The following is a 19,456-nucleotide window of genomic DNA, read 5'->3' as shown; positions in this document are numbered from 1 at the left end:
TAATACAGAGAAAGAGCAAAACAGGTAATGGGGCAAGCCTCATTAATACTTAATAACCTCATACATAGATGATACTTTTCTTTATACCACAGGAAAAGTCATGATTGCGTTTGCTGATTTAGACTTTAAGGAAAAACTCAGATTTTCAGGAAACTCTGACAGCCTGTAGATTAATAAATGTTTCTTCATCTTTACTATTGTGAATTATTTATCAGTTTAATGTTCTCTGGTTAACATGGGTACAACTATTGTTATTATTTAGCATCCTGTTGCTTCGGGCACACCATCAGCCAAAACACTGACTGAGAGACTGGCATGTTTTATACCTTAAGTATAAATATTTGACAACAACGGTGAAAATTTGATGAATGCTGCAAAAATTACACATATCTGGTTATTTCCTTTTGCCTTGCATTGCTCTTGGCTAGGGCTGTAGAAAGTGGTATATACCCTTACTTTGTACAAGTAAATAATTTATTGACGGCTCAAATGAAAACGATTTGTAAGTACCGTGGATTGAAAAAATGACATTTCATTGGCTGAAGTAATATAAAAACAATAATCTAACTTGCCCATCAGATCAGACCCTGTTGTTTATCCACTAAAGAGAGTGTTTTGCTGTGCTATATATTGTACTGTTCATTAGTTCAAGCTAACTCTAGCCTCTCTAAGCCAGAAGACAGCAATCTTAGGGTGAGTTTTACATCCTGAAATGAAACTCCGTCCATGAATGCTAGGACCTGCTGATGTTGACTGCAAGTTTTGCCCTGATGTCGGTCCCATGTGGGCTTTGCTAGATAAAACAAGTTATCTTCTTGATAAGATCAAGTCCAATTTGAACTATTTCACCACAAAACCTTGTTGTTTCAGGTACGTCAGCTGTTCATTAGACTGATGTCTGAGGGTCATTTTACGCCGGACTCATTCCCGGGATAAATGTCACATCCTTTTGATTTTGACCCAGGTCCTTTACAGTGACTATTAGAGGCAACTGCTCAATTCAAAATGTGTTTAATGCATATTACAAATATGGGATAAATAATATATTTCGCATTCATTCATTGATGAGAAATACTAAATAGTGCAACCGACTTTCTGAAAGTACAACCCCATCATCTCCACTATGAGGTTACATAGTTGACTATGAAGTAATGCCATAGTTAGGACTTTGCTCACTTGTGCAAGTGAGCAAACTGACAAATTTATCTGGGATCAAATAATTATTTTCTCCACTGTAAATAATAACAAACAAATGAAATGGTCATTCCCCCCCCCCCTAATTCATGAACACCCTTTTGGGCCTTATGCAGATACCATAGAGTCACAAACTGGTGGATTTGCAAACCTACATTTGTATTTTGCATTTTAGTCTTTTAAGTTGATATTTGCACATTGGCTCTTTTTCCCTTTACAGCCCATAATGCACAAAGAGATAGTGTTTTTTTTTCATACTAGGAAGGATTTTTGAGTCACAAACATATCGGTGTGTTTTCAAATGTCATGTTTATGCATGTAACTACAAAAAATAGACAATGTGTAAGGCTCACTTATTAGCTTCCAGCAACTTCTCAGCACAGAAAGAATCCTTACTTCCCATAGGACAAGTGTAAGAGCCAAGAAGTGGTCAATTTCTCAGCTGTCAGAAGTGATTTAACATTTCCTTGCCTTGCTTACAGAGTAACACTAGTGTACATAGTGATGTACAGCCAGATGTAAACACCAGGCTCTATGACCACTCCAGCTTACACCCCTTCCTCCAACTTCCCCCCAAAATTCTCTTTTTAATGGGTTCAATTTTCTGGTCTCCTCTGTCACCAGGCTATGAACTGCACTCTGTGCTGTGGTGGCTGGAGAGCGGATGTAAACACAGCTTTCAATTATAAATCAAACCCTAAAAGAGCCATGTTCTGCTGCCCTCAGGCTCTATGCACAAAGGCCCAGCCTTCATAGCAAAACACTTCACATTGCACTGATGGGAACTTCTGCCCTTCTATTTACCAGGATAAATTCAAAACAGAAACTTGTTCAGTGTCTGTGAGTGTCAAAGTTACTCAGAGGATGTTATGCTGATCTTTTGCACTGGCTTGCCTACTACTGTGTGACATCTATGATTTTATACGACACTATTAAACATGACCGAATGTAAGATTGCACCTTAAACATCACAGTTTATTATGATATGTAGATTACAACACTGTAAGTCAAACCAAATAGTAGTGTGCAGTGTATTTTCACAAGTTGCTGCAAACATCAACATATTATATCATGACCTAAGGAGATATACAGCATAGCCTAAAAGTATTAGCCTCAAGTATTTAGACATAGAGCAACCGAGGGCTTCAAATTTAAGCCCATCATTACATTAGATCACTGTTTTACTCTGATGGAGTCGTACTTGCCACAATACACAGGTCATTGTCAGCTAACTGTGAACAACAAAAGGCAAAAGTGCAAAATGGAGATGATATTTTAGATAAAATATCAAAACAAAGATTTGAGTATATATATATATATATATATATATGTGTGTGTGTGTGTGTGTGTGTGTGTGTGTGTGTGTGTGTGTGTGTGTGTGTGTAATATTAGGCCTAGCTCATCTATTTCACAACCAAGGTGGTTTATACCTGCACCAAAATAACCTACATCTACAATATGGTCACGGGATTATTTTCATCTTAACATCAACATGGGTGCTTTTTAAATTCACGCCATGTTTCTTCTCAGGCAGTGAGGGGAAAAAAAAGCTTTGCCCTCTGTGCTTAGTTCATCAACTGGAGTGGGCAGAGCAAAAGAAGAGTGAGTGTCTTGATGGCCTCTCCTGAGACCAAGTGACTTCTATATTTGGTACGCTGTGCTAGCTCGTGATCCTGCCTCACGGGCCACCACCATCACACACAAACCAGCCTGCTCACTCTTCACCTTGGGGTTGTGAAATGGTGCTGTGACACAAGCTTAAATTTAGACTGTCCTGCTCTTTTGAGATATTAGAGTGAGTTTACAGTAAGAGAATACAACAGTCTTAGGGTTTGTTACTTTACTTTTGAAAATGAACTAAATTATTACACATTTTTTTCAACTTATTAATATTAAAATATCTCTGGCAATTGTGCTAATATCCAAAGAGATGTTTTAGAAGATAACATGCTTATTTAAAGTTCATCTGAATAAATAAAAGAAAGATTTGCTTTGAGATAAATATTTTACCAGATCATCGAAGCCACAATAAGAGGAGTTCTGTGTGACCTGTTCCTTTACTTCCTATCATTTCGATAAGTGTCAGCGATTGAAGAATGAAAACACTTGAATTCTCTCTTATAATCTGTAGAGGGATCTGATAATGTGAAGTGACTCTGCCACCCGCCTTTGGCCCAGACTTTAACCTACACACATACACTGCACACACACACACATATGAATTCAACCTTCCCTGTGGTGAGAGGGAAGATTGAGAGAAAATAGACCTCCTACTGTGTGATGTCTTAAGAGGACTGAAGCCTCTCAGAATGCACTTTGTCTGTTGAAAGACCTCCTACGCTTGGGATTTTATTTTTATTTTTTTTGTGAAAAGGAACACACATTGTCCATCTCTTGCTTGTAATTCAAATTTGTTGAGGGAAGATGTCATCAGACATTTTCACCAAAATGATGGCAATATTTCTTCTTTAGAAATATAAAACAGACGGCATTTTGTCAACATATCATCTCACCAGTTTGGACTACATTGTGAATTTGTATAAATGCAAATGTTACTACAATTAATGAAAATCTGGATTTTATACATTAAGATGGGAGAAAATCAATGTTTTACACAGTATTGAAAATAACAAGCTTATCTCCTTGATGGTTGCTAGCTATATACGTTACCTTGTTTAATGCCTTGCTAATTACTTGGAAAATTGCCTAATTAAGCAGCAACTGAATAATGTAGCACAATGCCCTTGGTTTGTCACTGAGGGCCTTTGTTGTATGTCAACACCCTCCCCTCCCCCACAGTTTCTGTCAGTTGCCAAACAAAGACAATAAAACGCCTCCTCATTTTAATGAACTTAATTATAACCTTTATACATTAAAGATTTCAATGTTTACCACTGTTGATGTTTGTGAAGCTGATATTAAAACTAAACCTCTCAGAGACATAGCAGAAAGATGCACAGCTACGTTCACCACCAAAAAAGTAATCATCAGATTGGTATAAATAAATACTCTCATTCATCATTATAGTTGCATATATTGTAAAGGTTGGCACTATTATAAGCCTGCATTAGGAGATTTTAAATTGACAAAACTGCTTTGTTTCTGTGTATGTTTAGTAGTTTGCTTTGGTAATCTTCATGCTGTTATGCCATTTATAGAATATGAACTATTATAAAAGCATATAATCAGAATAAGACATGAGAAGCTTTTGGCCAGTTATTTTTGTGTGGCTCAGCCCATAAAGGAAAAAGAAAGGAAGAGATGGGACATTAAGGGAAGGTCGATGAGGGAGGTAGATTGGAAATACTCTTGGTGAAGAGAGGGAACAAGTGCAATTAGTTCAATAAGTGTACATTGGCGGGACATCTCATTATCATTGACCTTTTATGTATTATTCAAGCATTTTCTTGGTCCACCAGGGTCAAGAAATAATTTGTGTGACTATAGTGTGTGTTTGTGTGTGTGTGTGTGTGTGTGTGTGCACGCATCCTTGAATGCATGTAGTAGGCCAGTGTTCACTCTCTTGCTCAGTATGGATTGAGCTCAACAGTTTTATTAATGGATCAATTGTGTTTCTGCATCATTAACCTTTTAAAGCTCACTAAGGGTGTATTGATTTCAGCACAAAAATACACACAAAAAAGGTGGGCTGGAAAAATGTGAATCCATTCATCTATAAGTTACTGGGGAAATGAGAGATGAATAGGCACTAAAAAGTTCTCAAAGGAGGATTATATAAAACTGACAGTGCATACTCCATACTCTGTAGAAGACAAATTAAAGGAAAAGATGAATTCTCTTAGAGTATTAGACCACTGCATGCCTCCAGGACAGGTTCAATGCACCTTGGGATTGATTCTTCAAATCTCTGGATATTTGCTGAAAGAATGAAACACCAAAAGATTTTCCCTCATCTAGAACAACGTTACATTTATAAATAAAGAACAGGTGAAAATAAACCAACACAGGTGAAACTAGTGAGGCTGGACAATCACGAAGGAATGAAAGGAACAAAGGCAGGAAGTAAAATCAAAACAAGAGCCAAAAGAAAACGAATCTTAACTGTAAAAAAGGAAATGAGACATGACGAGTAACCCTAAACATGATGACGTAAAACCACACATTGTTTGCATTAGTGAAACCTAGTATGATTGTTTCAGTGTTATTTGGCTTGGCTAACTGAAGAAACCAATGCTGTAGCACTGGAGGTTAGTTAGTGTTGAAACACAAAGATAGAATTACAAGCTCTGTTTTAAGTGTGTGCAGTTTACAACTGGATGTTTGTTTCACACTCAAATGCTTAACAAGGTGAGTTTAATTGTATTGTGGCAACTTTGTTAGCAGATCAGTTGAAAACAGAATTGCTGTTTTGTTTCTTTTGTCTCTTCTTTCAAAAAAGGAGAAAACCTCCAGCCTTATGGTGATATTAGTCAGAAATCTGGGAATTAACAAACTCATTAGGAATAATCTTCCTTGAAATATGATGAAAAAAATGCATTCTTATTTATAGTCACCAGTATTTTAGCATGGGCCCAAAGGACAGATTAAAGGACAGCCTGAAGCTGCTTTCATGCACACACTGCAGCCCTGAACTGTCAAAGGCACTACTCAGCAGTTGGATCAGACATTAAGCTACTTTTAACCTGCCAGATCTTTAATTCAGAATCGGTGTGATGTCTGATTACCCCCATGTGAGAATAGCCAAGGCAATTATCCAGCAAATTCACAGCGAGTGAATGATTCTCTTAACATTGTCCAGAGTTCATGTGAGAAAATTGCTTGCCATTAGCATCCTGAAAGTGACACTACCGGCTAAAAACCTGTGAATGTTGCCAGAAATGATCATCAGTATACGTTTCAATAATCTTAATGTCTATTTTATCTTAAAATAGCAATTCAGTCAGAATGAGCCATCACCAAATTAAATGAATGTTAAATTCTTAAATCTGGCAAATGGTAAAAAAAATAACCTCACATAAGCCACAGATGTTCCATCAAGCCCCACAAAAACCCAGCCTATAATGACCCTATTTCAAAATGGAGAGTAATTCCAACAAACTGCCATGGGTGAAGCAGAAACGGTTATGGAACTGCTGAGTTTATTTCCCATGAGTCTATAACTGTTGTAGTAGCCATAGATATATTAAGCCTTGAAGCAGAAAGAGCGCCATGTGATCTAAGGCATGTTTTAAAGATATTTGGTAGTGCCACACCATAATATCAAATTTAAATTGTATTATTATTTTTCTCTGATCGGCACACCTGAATTGAGGCTATTTCTGTGGATCCCTAATGGAATGAACTCACTTCCAGAGACCTGGATTTTTTTTTAATATTGTCTAACCTATTTGCTCCAGTAGTTTCTGTTGAGATTCCCCTGCATACAGCTGCTAATGGCTGCAGTGAATGTCTAATCTGATGCATCACTTTGGTCTTTTGCATTTTATTTGAAAATAGAGGACAAGTGTTCCTCAATCCCCTTGTGCAGAACCTCATTTTATAAGGCCACATAAGAGGAGGAGGCAACATTACTTGCCATCCAAATGGACTTTTCATTAGGACACGGAATGGGTTTGGGTCACAGCGGCAGCAGCAGAGATGATCAAATCTCAAACAATGGAGCTGCTGGCTCTGCTCCAGGTCTTTGTTTACTGATGTGATTCCAGGTGTGTGTGTGTGTGTGTGGGTGTGTGTGTGTGCGCATGTTAATGCTGGCTTGATGTGGCCCTGCCTGTGAATATAAGCTGCAGTGTGATCTGTGATTTGGCAAATAATGCAGGATTCACAAGAACACAATTTGTGTCTTCTTTTCATGTTTTCAACATTTAGTCCCAGTTTTTGCACGTTGTTCAAACAATTCCTACTCACATAAAAAAATTACTTTTGTGATTGTAGTAATCAAAGCTTAAAGAGATACTTACTGCTGAAGGTTGGATCAGTGAACAAATGACATTCTCTTTCCAGTTAATTTAAGGCTACAGGTTATTGGTCACTGTCATTAGCTTAGATGACAGTAAATCATCAATAGGTTAAGCTGGCTCTGTTCAGAATTACAAAATACAAATTTTAGAGCAAAAGTGAAATTTAAAAAACAGCATGCTGTTCTGCTGAAAGTTATGTAATGAAATTTATTTGTACAGCTATATTTGGATGACTCTCTGGAAGTCCAGCTCTAAACCACTGGCATTTCACAACAGACCTTAAACCTCAGAGAGCAAACATCTGCTTTTGTGCCAAACTGAGCTGGGTCTCCAGACTAAAGCAGTTTTAAGTGGAAGAACCTGGAGTAAACAAGCCTAAAGGCTGCTCATCATATTACCAGCAGCATGGTTGTCTCAATTTTGGACATTCACATTTATGACATATTTTTACTCCATAAATGTGATCCAAAGATTATGCCTGTCATTAATAAACTCTATACTGTAATGTTTTGAAGGGTTTGAGGAATTCAATACAGATGACCATACAGTTATGCTATCCTGCACTTGCTTTCAATACATTCAGGGCAGGAGTATCTTTGTTGCACTAACAATCATTGCTCACTATCTACTCTGCAGGTCTGCACCACATTTGTCTCCCTTTGACTTTTGTCTTTTCCATCAAATGAAATTCAAATTCAAGGGTTGCTTTCTTGACTCAGTGGAGAAGAGTCACCACACATCAGAAATTGCTTGAGCTCTGTAAGCAGTAGAGCACTCAAATATAGTCGCATTCATTAACATAACCTTACAGTGTGCACAAATTCAGCTTTCTAAATGTTTATTGGTTGAAAACAACAGTTTGAAAGGATATTTAACCATGATTCTCAGAAACATCACATGAAGTTAATCCATCCGTCGATATATCCATTCTCTTCTGCTTCTTATGTTTATCAGTGATGTGGGGGGCTGAAGTCGATTCCAGCTACCATAGGGTGAGAGGCTGGGACCCTGAAAGGCACATCATGTTAATCTCATACCAAAATAATGTTGTGCTCTCTCTACACTGTTCCGCACAGGGGTATCCCAAAAGTAGCAGTGCCATCTGGGGTGTGATTAAAAACTTCAGCATCCTTCCCCTCTGGCTACACACAAGTTAACCAGTAAAGTAAAATAGCTAGTTAAAAAAAACCCAGAGAAGCTAATAAATTGACTATTACCTTTGGACAAAGCTACAAAGACTAGAATCCATCATTTCACATTTCAGTTTTTTTGGTAATGTATTCTGTAGCTTGTAATTCCACTACCTGTAAATTAGCTGCCAATGTTCAAAGACAAGGTAACTGCCAGGTATCAAATGTAAAAAAAAAAAAAAAAACGTCCTTAGACCAGCACATCATTATGCTGTATGTCAGGCTGTGCTCTCTCTTTCTGTCTTTTTGACCTAGGAGCAGAAAGGAAAAGAATGAAATGCATCCCCATCCTCTTCTCTCAATAGATTTATTGTAGATGTTTGATAGAAAAACAAATGGCTATATGATGTGAATGTGGCGCTGGGACATTAAGTGGTTAGAGGTTGTAAATCAGACACTGATTAAATTTGTCTAGGCCAGAGCTGTCCATTTGCCTTGAGTGCAAAACTGACCTGATTTGGGATATTTTCCCGACAGGTCTATATATCACTTGCTGCGTAATTGCATAGTGGTGCATTTTGTGCCATTAAAGCTATCCGTAGCTATTATACTTCAGAGGTACAACATCCTCAATAGCACTTCTATGATTCTGTGAAAATGTTCAACTCTAAATGCATCAAATCTCTTAGGCTGCATTTTGGCAGGATAAAGAGAAAGTGGGAGATTCTGTCGTGTTATTTCCACTTCCTATGGCGTTGTTTAAGAAAAATAAGAGTGTCGTTTTTTCCCTCTTGCTGAGTTTTTATGTTTTGTAAAACACAATTTTAACTAAAACATAAAAACGTATACACACTTTGCTCTGTTCTCTCTTGCAGCATTTCATCAGGTAGGTGCTTTTTTTTCTTTCTGAAAAGACAGATCTGTCAGAGCCAGTTTAAAACTGAATACCTTCCCTCCTCTTTTTCCTTTCCTTTGTGTTCAGGTAGACAGAAGGTCTATTTTGAAGAGACTCAGAAAGAGCCTGAAGAGTCATACTGAAGCAACCAATTAAGGATGACAAACTAATCAAATTCATGAAAAAAGTGAGAGGCCATCTAAAAAATGCCACTGTGTACATAAATAAGGACAACTGAGGAAGAAAAGAGTTTAGCTTTTACCTGAGAAGCCAAATTATTACACTGTAATTAAGATGACTTTAGCTTAGGGCTGTGTGATATGACCAAAATCTCATATCCCGATATAAGAATTCTATCGTTTTAACCGATGCATGAAACTACATTTTTAGACATAAGTTGTAACGGCCGCCATTTTCTTTGTGAGTATTTATTACACGGCGTGCTGCGGGTAAAAGCCTGTTCTAACGTTTGAGTCTAAGGTTTATTTTTTAGCACCTGGCGGCTCTTTTTTAATTCTCATCCGTAAATAATCTGCTCTTTCACGTGATTCAGTTTATTTTGAAAAGTCTCAACAGGATCTTGAGTAGGGCTGGGTATCGTCACTGATTTCTAGAATCGATTCGATTCTGATTCACAAGGTCCCGAATCGATTCGATCCACGATTCGATTCAATTCGATTCGATTCAAATTGGGGAAATTTTGCCTCAGACAGTCAGAAATATTATAATTCAGATCATGCATCAGTACATTTCCATATTTTTATATCTATAAAAAGAAAACTGACACTTGCCAGACTTTATCAAAGGTGTAAGCATCACAGCATCACTACTTGTTAAGTAGCTGAGGATAAAACACAGAAAAACGTGAAGGTGATTTTCCTGACCTGGGATTTTATAAAAATATTCTGCAGTAGATCAAAAATGAAAGAAAACCATTAATCAACATATAAACATTACCTGATGCTGCTGACGTGAAGCAGAGCAAAGTTACAGAGGTTTTATTAGAGACAGAGCTAAGTATTTTGCAATTTTGCATAATTAAAAGTTTAAATTTGTTCAGTATGAGGCTTTCTTTTCGGAATTAAGTAAAAGGAAAAAAACAGCGTCCGACAGCGCTGTAAACAACGGTGCATAACAAGCAAGCGAATAATGCAGAAAACAGAAACTGTTCTTGAAGTATACTGAGAGAGAAAGAGAGAGAGCGCTGTGCATGAAGTGTGATTTTATCGTGGTGGAAGCAAAACAGCAAAAGTAAGAGGGAATTCATGACGATGTTTATGTGAAGCCTAGTTTGGATCTTCTTTTGCTGCTGGTTTGGTCAATATTGTTTGGTGAGTGATGAAACCTGCAGATTCAGAATCTAACGCAAAAGTAAACACAAAGCACGGACCCGCCGAAACACCAGAATCAGCGAGCTGTCGGCTTCCAGCCCCGACTCGCTGATTCTGATCTGTCAGCGGGTCCGCGCTTTGTGTTTACGTCTTTGTGCAGAATCCGTATACCTGCTCTCTATTACTGTTTTAGTTGTTTTGGTGGTTGTTAAAAATTTGTGAGGTTTAACCTGAGATTCTGGCGTTTCGGGCAAAATAGATTTATATTAAAAAATCGATTCAGGATTTTAATGAATATCACGTTATCCGAGCTAGAATCGATTTTAATCGATAAATTGATCATCAAAACCCACCCCTAATCTTGAGCTTTATTGTGAAAGGTTTATGTGGAACACAACGCATAAAGACAGGCGCTTGTCTGTCCGTAGTGTGGTTATATAAAATATAAGAGAAAGAGAGAACTTTAAGAAATTAATATAGCCACTACAGTGACCATCAAAACGATGAAAAAAATATTGCCGTTAACAGTTTATTTTGCGACACCACGAAACAAACGATAGCGTAAAATGAAACATAGACGTTTTTATATCGTCATCCGATATATATCATTATATCGAACAGCCCTAATTTAGCTCATTTTAAGACCAAAGAAAAACCTTGGCAGTCCTTTTTAAGGCCAATGATTAAATCTGTGCTATTTGGAAATTACTTTACATAATATTTATCTTTTTGAATCACAGCGCTATGGATGATACTGAGATTGCAATACAAGGGTATAGTATACTATAGACAGGTTAGAAATAAATGTGGTGGAAGTGTAGTGTTTTATGTTCAAGATCATGTACCAGTCAAAATAAGAAGGTACACCTAAGCGTACCAGGGATGGAAGTATTGCAGTCCATTTACCTTATCTGAAACCTGTTTTATTGTTCTGATGTTATAGTATATATACAAGTTGTAATATACTGTACCTTGAGGCCATATGAACAATGCTACACTTAGTAACTGATACTGACAGAGAGATACATTTTATTGAAGACCTTAATATTGACTGTTTCTTCTGTACCTGTATCTTGACGAAAAAATTAAATGACCTAGCTATTGTGTGTAATAAATCCCCAAATGTAAATTTACCAGAATTAATATAAATTGTTATGAATGTCTTCAGCATGCATAGATCAGTGTTACTGATTAAGTACTAATTGTGTGGGCAAACGCACTCATAATGTACACATGTAACACATAAAATGTAAAACTCGGTGATCATATTATTGTTGTAGAAGGAAAACTGAGATCCCTAAAGCTGTAATATATTAAAAAGAATGCAATGAAAACTTTTGTCAAAATGCATTCATTGAAGATAGGAAAAAGGTACAGTGGTATATTTTGGAGAGTGAAAAAATGCAGACCAAAAAGCTGAATGAGGATCACAAGGATTACTAAGAACACCAGGGATACAAGGAAGTCACTAAGGGAGTAAGGAGGAAACAAGTAAGCAGACTACAAAAGTACAACATGACAAAGAAGAACAAAGAGGATTGGTGCTATTTATATAGTGGCGCATGGGCTAACAGAAAACAGGTGAGTAATGAGAACAGCTGAAAACAATCAGAAAATCAGGGAGAGCAGGCACAGGAAGTAAAAATACATCCGACATGAAAGAAAATTTAACTTTTTAAAGTAAAATACAGGAAGTAACTAAAGGAAACAGACACAGACAGGAATACAGACACTTAACAACAGCAACAAGAAAACATACTGAATGTGACAAAGAAGACTCACATTGCACATGAAGCCAGAGATGAGAAAACACAGAAAGATGCATCCATAACTAAGAATTGAACTAAGAATTGAAATCCATAACAAGAATTGAAAACTCAGTGTATAAAGAAAAGCAAAAGAGATCAGACTTAGACAACTAAGATAGAAAACAAAGAAGTCAAAGAGAAATAAACAAGACTTCAAAACCTCTAAACACACAACACTAATTTAGAACAACAATTCTATGAAGTAAGCCAGGCACACAGAGAGCAAGAATAACAAAGAATAACCTAGAACCTAAAAAGACTCATACAAACAGAGAAGAGGTGAAATAAATAAAGCACAGAAATATAAACAATACACACAACCTAATTCTCAAAAGAAATAAAGAGCAAAACTCAAAACTAAAAGGAATCATGAATTATCATGTCATAGATCATCCTTTCATTAATGATCATGGACATAAATGATATAGCTTACAATTAGCCCGTCCAGCAAATGCCACACGTGGAAGCAGGAGGTGGTGGCAGTGCCATAAGTTACAGTAAGTTAAACGTACCATATCATTAGACTACAATATGAATCTCACACAAGGTCACTCTGCACACCTGAGTTTTACTTTGGTTGTCATTCACTATTTAGTTATAATAGATACAATAACAACTTGTTTTTGGAAAGATCATAGGTTAAAGTACAGTGATTACAAAGTGTTTCAGTAGGTCCTTTTCTGTGAAAATGCTAGCAACTTTTATATATGGCTCAAAACATGTATGAAACATACCTCCAATGAAATGCACAGCTTTAATTTGTCATAAAAGAAAGTTGACAATTTCTCATGAACTAATACATTAAATTTCATGTTTGGTCTGAGACCCTAAAGGCTATATAGTGTGTTAAAATGTGATGATGTCTTGACTAGATGCATGTATGCCAAAGAGGGAGCGAGACTGGGCTTTTCATATATCCTTTTTTTCCCCCCCAAGTGTAAGCTTTCTGGGAGTGGTGTTCTGTCAAGGCAAGAAAGACAAACAGTGCTTGGCTAGTAAATTCTAAAAATTGATAGCAATTAATTCATACCAAAGTAAACAGAATTGCTCTCCTTTAAGCACAAATGTCAATGTTATAAAGCTGTTATAAAGTTGTCTTATGGCCGCAGCTGGCCATTGTCTCTGAAAGCAAATGTAACAGAGTAACGGAATACATGTACCACCGTTACGTATTTAAAATACAAAATATGAGTAACTGTATTCCGTTATAGTTACCGTTTAAAAAGGTGGTATTTAGAATACAGTTACATTGTTGAAATAAATGGATTTCACGGTGGTATTTTCCTGTTTCATATTGTCGCGGGTCAGGACTGTTTGGGTTTTGTTTGTTCTGTTATTCTGTTGTTCCAGGCGGCAGCGTTACGGTTGCCATGGTTACAGGGTGACTCTCTCTGCGACTGTGTGTTTCCTGGGTGACAGAGCGCCTTTTTGTTGTTGTTGTTGTTGTGCTAAGCTGAATGCTGCAGGCATAGCCCTAAAGAAAGTAGCCTCATGGGCAGTGTAGGCCGTGCTGCAGGGAGAATGGACCGCCATACCCGTTATGTGTCTGTGAGCGCCAGGAGGGAGAAAAAGGAGAGTGGAAAAGTAGGAGTTGACATCGAGCAGAAACGGGAGCTGGAAGCATGTAAATATAATAATAACCACTGCAGCCAAGAAGAGTGCCTGACAAGCCCAGTTGTAAGTAAGCTATTAAGACTCGACTGTACACCGTGTTCGTGTTTTCCTCCGAAACAATAAGTTCCGTTGGAGCAGCCTTTCAAATCCTCTCTCTGTCTCAAACTTGACCCAGACAACAAAGTAAAGCTATTTTTCGGCTAGAGGTCCCTTTACTAAGGTTCGGAGCCGCGGACCTTCAGTAATAGTAATAACTCACACAGCAATAGTACATTCATGTAGTTGTAAAAAGCATGATAATATATTAAGTAATCCAAAGTATTCAGAATACGTTACTCTCATTGAGTAACGTAACGGAATACGTTACAAAATACATTTTGGGGCATGTATTCTGTAATCTGTAGTGGAATACATTTTAAAAGTAACCTTCCCAACACTGTCTGCTTGATGCTATGAGGCACTGGAACCTGTATTGGGCCAGCATTTGGTGAGCATGTATGTATCACCTTAACAATGGCTTTAGCTTGCCAAATTATTTTGTTTTTGTCAAGCTAGGAGGCCATGAGCTTTTTTCTGGTTGTTTGTCCATGGTCATTGTGGATAAATTTGTTGTCTGATAAGAAACCTATGAAAGACCAACGTGGTAGGCAATGTAACCAGCTGTTCTGCTAATATACCACTTTCATTTTTATATGTGTTTTTAATATACATTTTTAAAAGAGGCTGTAGGCTTGTGCTTCTGGGCTGATTAACAGCTTTTAGAGATAACATATCTTCACAGGACAGCCACACTGCAAACATATTTTATAGAACACGATGTATTGTAGATTAACAATATGAAGTAAATGAGCTTAACCTTAAACATCAACAACAGTAACATTAATCCATAAAACACCAATTGTGAACATCTTTCTGAAGAAAAAGAACTTTTACTTTTGATTTTATGTGTAGTGAGGTTTAGATGATGACTATAGAAGCAATATTTTTATGATCCTTCAGCTAGGAAGGACTGCAGAGATGTGAAAATGTCTAGGAAGAGTGCAGCAAGCTGCAGGAGACTGTCAGCATATAAAGGAGAATCGTTGTCTCTGTTTTCCTTTCTGTAAATGTCACTGCTTTTTGACATTATGTGCTAATGCACACTGGCCATTCAGCACATGAAGTTGTCATGTTTTATTCTTCGGTAATTCTTGAAAGGAAATTGTGAAAATGTGCTTGAGCTATGTGATTCACAGTGTATTTAGGATCAGTGCATCACTGCATAGTAAAATATAGGACTTGACCTTGTTTTTCATACTGTTCGAATTGCCATGTAGATACGTAGCTCTTCTTGTCAAATGCAGGGACCATTAAAATATGTGGACATTCAGTAAGACAGAATCTATTATAATTATACCAAATCTGCATGCATGCTGTGTGTTTTTAGCTGTTAGTGCTTATATTTAAGATGCAAATTGTATCCCACAATGTCTTAAGACTCACCTAATGAAGGTCTTAATGCAAGCTTTGATTGCATTTTGGTTGTCATAAAAAGTGATTTGAAAGCTCTGCTGTCTGCATTAAATCTCCATAATGAAGCGAGACAAAAATGCCATGGCCATTAGCACACGGATTGCAATTTTTAATATGTTGAAGTTCATTACGTTGAAGCTCATGTGCAGGAGGAAGATTATTCGGGGGAGACATTGCCATATTTAGTTTAATATCAGCCTACACATCTGCTGTTTACTATAAGTAAATCAAAATGCTGCATGCTACATAGAGTTACATAGATTTAACTCAGTATAGTATGTAACTAGGTATAGTATAGAAAAAAGGATAATCTGATATAGCTGAAGTTCTTTATTAGAAGAAAGATGAAGATGAAAACACACGCACAAGGATGTTGAAAGAACATATTTTCTGTGTCAAGAAAGTCACCTTATTGTGCGACTGCTATACACAGAAAGAAACTGGACTGCAGGTGCATGCTGTAAAAGCTTCATTTTCAATTTAAACTTTTCTGTCAAGTTTCCTTTTTCATCCCTGAGCAGCAGCTGCAAATATAAAGCAGCAACACCAGCTGACCCTGTGGGTCTTGCTTCTTGACAGTGCTCTCTGTTTGTCTCTGTGTTATGCTATAAATACGAGATAAGGGCCATGGCAGATCCCATATGTAGTGTGTTAATTGAGACCTAGCCTTAGTGACCCTGGTGTATGCCCAAGCCCTCCACACTACCGCCTATCACTCATGCTAGGTAATTGGTAGCAGAGCAGCAGCAGAGAACTAACTCAAGGGCCATGACTGACAGCAAATTGTTGAAGAGACTCTTGTGGACAAATGATGTGTTGCTTTTAGAGGGAGTTTCATTAAGAAAACTAGAAAGGGATCCAGGTGCTACTTTTGTGATGCATTTTTTAAAAGGTATTTGTTTATCTGCATGCAAAAAACTTCACTAGGCAACATCTAATCACAAAGTACTAAAGAAAATAGTACTCCATTTCGATGCACAACATAACTCTCACGGTGTATGAAAATTAAAAACCGTAGTCTCAGATGCTGCTCTTTTGTAACAGGGAAAGAGATTAATCAAAACCTAAGAGGTAAACACAAGCTCTCTAACAAACAACTCCATCAGAGACAGCTTTATGAGCTTTGTTCAAAATCCCCAACTTGTTTTCTGATTCAGTAGTCTGTAAGTAATTGACACTCACAGTAGTATTCTATGTAATGATGTGAATATTTAAACAAATAATTTGTAATTACAGACGGATGTAGAGTCCTGATGTAGAGTATGTAATTTATGCAGGGTTTTTTTTTAAATTAGATTTTGTATATATCTTATTTTGAACATCTTACGTAATAAAACTTACCAACAGTAAAGCTTATTTTTTGTTTCTCCTTCTCAAAATGTAAAACAACAAGTTTAGCAGTTAAGACACTCAAACAAAGGATGAGCAGCAGTTTGCGGTCCACCATTTTTAAAAAATTTCTTCTGCTAAATCTAATTCTATAAAACAGCTTTAAATGTTAGCCTACTGTCTTTTCTTGCTACCTTTTGTACTATTATGCAATCGGTAAGTTGCCATTTTTTAGTCTTTACTGCTGATGCACATCAACGATACATGGTCACAATGCACCAAATTACAGAAATGGTAGGATCACACATAAACATTGTTCATTGTGTAGCATAGTTACATCTGCAGGAGTACCTCTTCATTGTGATTACATTGTTAGTCCAATTTTGGTTCAACCTATACAGTTGAACTTCATGGTTTTATTCCTAGCTGGCAGCTCTTAGAGGGCTATGCCTATATAGACTCTGTTACAGTATGTGTTTTAGCCTTATATTGACTGGGACAGCTAAACATTCGCAGCAAAGGGGCTTTCCACAGTGAAAAGAGTGGCAGAGCTATGTAGGCTGCAGTATTACAGAAACATATTTCTTGAACATTAATGCATCTGAAGTGCTACAAGGAAAAATAAAACTATGTACCCGTAAATGAGCCCTATGAGGACATTTTAAGGTGAAGGTTAGGGTTATGTTTAAACAAATAAAAACAATCAACAATGACTTGCTGAATATGTTTCCAGATAAGTCTTTGTTCATGTTTAAACAGCATAAAACAATAAATACAGGTGACGTGAATGTTGCTAGTTAACATAATACAATGCAATTATTTTTCTTTTAAAAGGTACTGGATAAAGCAAATACGGAACAGTATAAATAAGTATATTTCTCAGTAGATGGGATTGGCTTTTGATATCCAGACATTTTAAGTAATACTTATTGTTAGTATTGTTTCAAAATGTCTGTGTATGAAGCTGTGCATGTCTCACACACAAAATCAAACATTTACAAAATTAGATATGAAAAAAAAAAACATTCTGCCAGCATAACAGACAGCCTCCATACTCAATTGCATCCAATAATCATTGATCAATAGTTAATATCTTCCCTGTAGATCTCTACTCTCAATTGAGCATAGTGGATTTTTTTCTACATTCAATTAGCATGACCCCCAGAAGAATATGCTCTCCACTGTGACTGTGCTCAGTTCCATCCTTCCTGAATGCCATTTCCACCCATGGAAAAGGTGACACAATGAACAGCCGCAGGTATTTTTTCACCCGTCCTGAAAGAGGGGTGATGGTGGAGGGGGCTGTGAGTGTATCTTTGTATGTGTGCAGTGTGGAAATGGGGGTGCAATATCCCCAGGGGAGGGCAGCACAAATCCAAGGGAACAAAAACGCATCCATATTTGGCAGGGGGCTTTTGTCTCCCCTGACAGCTGAGTGTACCAAGGGGGGCCCGCAATAATGAATTGGATTAAACGCGAGAGTAAGAAAGCATTGCTCCTCAAAGGCCAGGGTAGGGGGGAGAGAGGTGTGCAGTTGCAAAAGGTTTTGAAGGTGGATCAAAGATACGTTTTTAAAAAGTTGGCTCACTAGAGGAGATTAGTGATATTAAAAAAAAATTTCCTATTTTTATGCTTGCTAAACGAGCTCTCTGGAAAATGATTGCTTTCCAAAAGCAGTCAGCACTTCCCTTGTTGTTTCTTTTAGAGAAATGAGCAGAAAGGAATGAAAATCTCTCTCTAATGAGCAAAGATGAGCTCGGTACAGCAGTAAATCATACATATATGAACTGTGTAAATCACAGTCACACATAGCCCTCTAAACTGATTAAAACACCTGATGCCACACAGTATAGTGCCCAGCTAATTTAATCAGCATTTCTACTCATTCTATATTCCATTACTCTACACTCTTCCAACATGACCTTAAACCTCAGCAGATTCCTTTTATTGCCGCACTTTAATGTATAAATCTTCCAAAGAGAGAACTGCAGAGATTTTAATTTGCATTTTATTGAGCCTTAGATTGTTCTGGGATAATGATGAGATGTGGGGGCAGTGTTAATGCTGTAAATGTTGACCATCACCATACATTCTCTTTGTCTTCGCTGTGTAGTGTAATTGCTTTTAGATATCCAAAGCTTGGCTAAAATACAAGGCAGGTTGACCTCACTGACAAACGAAGAACACTCAGATATAAATAAAATGAATTTAGATGCAAACTCACATTACTGCAAGTGATTAATAATGCCCATGTTACAGGTACTTCCAATAACGTTTGAATCACATCATTTGTCAAAGTAATATAACAGTCAACATACCAGTAGGTTAGCTCTCTTTATGAGGCATGTAGATGAGTGAATAAATTCTTAGAAAAAATAACTGATAACTGTTATTTTAGCAGTAACTTACCTATATCAAATAGTTTCCCTTTTGAATGATAGTTCATGCCATTCATACTCAGTTTGCATTTACAGCATTATTATTATTTTTTTATCTATGTGCCAAATTTCTAAATGCAACGTGTGAGCTGACCAATAATTTTCGTCATGTTATTGTCAACATCTTTTTTTTTCTGATGATAACTAAACAAAACCTAACGCACAATGACAAAAATGACGATGAAGATATTCTGGAGAGACGAGATCCAAGTTTTGCAGTAAGGTTAGATTTGATCTGCCCCTGGTAAATGGTACAGCTTTTTGGGGGGAAATGGTAGAGCCAG

The sequence above is a fragment of the Perissodus microlepis genome, chromosome 2 (assembly GCF_051167445.1).
Source record: "Perissodus microlepis isolate ML-2025 ecotype Zambia chromosome 2, ASM5116744v1, whole genome shotgun sequence".
Taxonomy (NCBI): Eukaryota; Metazoa; Chordata; class Actinopteri; order Cichliformes; family Cichlidae; genus Perissodus; species Perissodus microlepis.
The sequence above is the reverse complement of the archived record's forward strand: the minus strand, read 5'-3'. Positions refer to the sequence as shown.